The sequence below is a fragment of the Otolemur garnettii genome, unplaced genomic scaffold (assembly GCF_000181295.1).
Source record: "Otolemur garnettii isolate 467f Iridium unplaced genomic scaffold, OtoGar3 scaffold00335, whole genome shotgun sequence".
Lineage (NCBI taxonomy): Eukaryota > Metazoa > Chordata > Mammalia > Primates > Galagidae > Otolemur > Otolemur garnettii.
Genome location: NW_003852730.1, coordinates 313,440 through 316,451, shown reverse-complemented (window position 1 = coordinate 316,451; position 3,012 = coordinate 313,440). Strand labels below are relative to the sequence as shown.

The 3,012-nt window shown below is 47.2% G+C and overlaps 1 pseudogene; it reads right to left on the bottom strand.

Moving 5' to 3' along the window:
• The window catches only part of LOC105888381, a 92,813-nt pseudogene that overhangs the window by 1,140 nt on the left and 88,661 nt on the right, over positions 1-3,012 (bottom strand).

Below are 3,012 nucleotides of genomic sequence, written 5' to 3'. Positions count from 1 at the left end.
TTTTGTTGTAGTAGTCATTGTTCTTTAGCAGGCCCAGCCAGGGCTCAAACCCACCAGCTTCGGTGCATGTGGCTGTTGCCCTACTCACCAAGCTACAGGCACCAAGCCAAATTACTTTTTGAGGGGACAGAATCTCACTATGTCCCCCTGGGTAGAGTGCTGTGGTGTCACAGCTCACTACAACCTCAAACTCTTGGGCTTAAGTGATGCTAGAACTACATGCACCCACCACAAAGCCTGGCTACTTTTTTGTTGTAGTTGCCATTGTTATTTGGCCGACCCAGGCTGGGTTCAGACCCCACAGCCCCGGTGTATGTGGCCAGCACCCTAGCCGCTGAGCTGCAGGTGCTGAGTCTACTGTTTTTCATGGTTTTGTTTTTGAGACAGAGTCTCACTATATAGCCCTCGGTAGAGTGCCATCACATCCCATCTCACACCAACGTCCAACTCTTCGGCTTAAGCAATTCTTCTGCTTCAGCCTCCCAAGTAGCTAGGACTACAGACACCCACCAGAATGCCTGGCTATTATTATTATTTTTATTATCATTATTGCAGTTGTCATTGTTCTTTAGCTGGCCTAGACTGAGTTCAAACCCGTCAACCTTGGTGTATGGGGCTGGTACCACAACCACTGTCCTAGGGGCACCGAGCCTGACACCTCTTCTTTTAATCTTTCCTTCAGCAGTGCTGGTAATGGTGGTGTGACACCCTGTGTCCTTGTCCTTTCCTTTAGAAGTCGGCTCTCTTTCACAGGCACTAAGCCAACTTCAATAAGGACTTGCTCCTTCCATGCCATTTTCCTTTTTATCTTTTCGGAGAGGAGATTTTTGGGGAATTGGTTTCATGTGAAAAGGGGGTTCTTTGGTTGGAGGCAGTTCCATCTGAGTCCTCTTCTGAACCACTTCCATGGGAGGAGGCCCCAGCTCAGCAGACTCCTTCTGAACAGTCTCCATGGGAGGACAGCTGCACTTGAGCACACTCCTCCTGAACAACCTCCAGAGGAGCAGGCCCCATCTGAGGAGACCCCTTCTGAGGAGACCCCCATCTGAGCAGACCCCATCTGAGGAGACCCCTTCTGAGGAGACCCCATCTGAGCAGACCCCATCTGAGGAGACCCCATCTGAGCAGACCCCATCTGAGGAGACCCCATCTGAGGAGACCCCCATCTGAGCAGACCCCATCTGAGGAGACCCCCATCTGAGCAGACCCCATCTGAGGAGACCCCATCTGAGCAGACCCCCATCTGAGCAGACCCCATCTGAGCAGACCCCCATCTGAGCAGACCCCATCTGAGGAGACCCCATCTGAGGAGACCCCATCTGAGCAGGCCCCATCTGAGCAGACCCCATCTGAGGAGACCCCTTCTGAGGAGGCTCCTTCTCAGCAGACCCCATATGAGCAGAACTCTTCTAACCAGACTCCATCAGCGCATACTCCATCTGACCAGGCCCCTTCTGAGCAACCTCCACAGGAGCAGGGCCTTTCTAAACAGGCTCCTTCTGAGCAGGCTTGCTGCTTCTTTTCCTTAGTTCAGGGATCTTCCTGTACCTTTTTTCATACAAGCATTTTGTGTCCTATTCTCCTCCACTTTGTTGTCACCCGTTGGCACTTCCTGACTACTGGATTCTCTTTCTATTTTCTTTTTCTTCTTGTCACAGACTCCTCATCATTCACAGGATCACATAAGGATTGGGCTTCAGCTTCCATCTTCCTTTTGCTTTTCTTGGATTTACAGAAGTTTTCTGAATTACTTCCTGTAGATCCATCCATCTCTCTACTTTCTGTTGCTAATTTGTGAGTTCTGGTAGTCACTTGGGTCATTGACATGCTACTGCAAGGCTTTTTCTTTTCCTTTCTTTCTTTCTTTTTTTTTGTGTGTGTGTGAGACAGAGTTTCACTTTATTGCCCTAGATAGAGAGCGGTGGTGTCACAGTTCACAGCAACCTCCAAGTTCTGTGCTTAGACGATTCTCTTGCCTCAGCCTCCCGAGTAGCTGGGACTACAGGTGCCCAGCACTACACCTGGCTGTTTTTGGTTACAGTTTGCCTGAGGCTGGGTTTGAACCCACTACCCTTGGTATGTGGGGCCAGTGCCCTACTCACTGAACCACAGGCGCAGCCTGGCTTTTTCTCTTTAGAAACATTTTTTTCTCTACATTTACAGACTTCTCATTTTTCTTTCCAGCCACATCTCCCTTTATTTTTGTCTGCTCTGTTTCTGGTTTTTCATTGGTAGTATTGTTATCAGGCAAGTCAGCCTCTTGCTTTTTGGTTTTCTTTAGTTTCACTTTTGAGAAATCCATTTTTTTTTTTTTTTTTTTTTTTTTTTACGATAAGTAGTATGCTTAGATTTTAAGTGATCCTGCAACATTCCCTGGAAGCTGTGTAGTCACATAGAGGGCAATTGAACTGCTCTGGGCTAACATGGGAGCTCAGTGTGTTTTTTGAAGTTGCTTCTGTCTGATGTTTTGTAGCCACAGTGTGGGCAGTTAAGAAGTTTAGGCCCATTGTGACCCTGTCTTGGATGGTGAATTATTTCACTTTGATTAGAGGTGGCATAACTGCACATCTAAATGGCTTCTCATCTGAATGAGCACGTATATGTCTAGCTACATGAATCTTCTGAGAACTTCAGTAAGGACAAAGTTCATGTTTATATGGGTGTTCTCCTGTATGAGTTCTAAGATTCCGAACATAATTTTTTTTTCTGTCTGAAAAGTAGTTGCATTCCCCACACATGTATACTTTCCTTGGAAAATGGTTTCTCCAGTGTTTCCTCCAGTGATACTCACTAACTGTTGTGTATGTACAGATGATGCACTTACAGACTCGCTTGTTACCCCCAGCTCTGGTGTGGTGTTTCAGATGTGCAGTAGAGTGAGCATATCGATTAGTACTATAGCCACAGTGGTCACAGTTAATGGGGCCCTTGGAGGAATCTCCCACTTCTGAAGTGGAAGAGCCAGAGTCCCTGGCTTTTGCTTGCTTCTCTGCACTTTCTTCAACAAAAAAA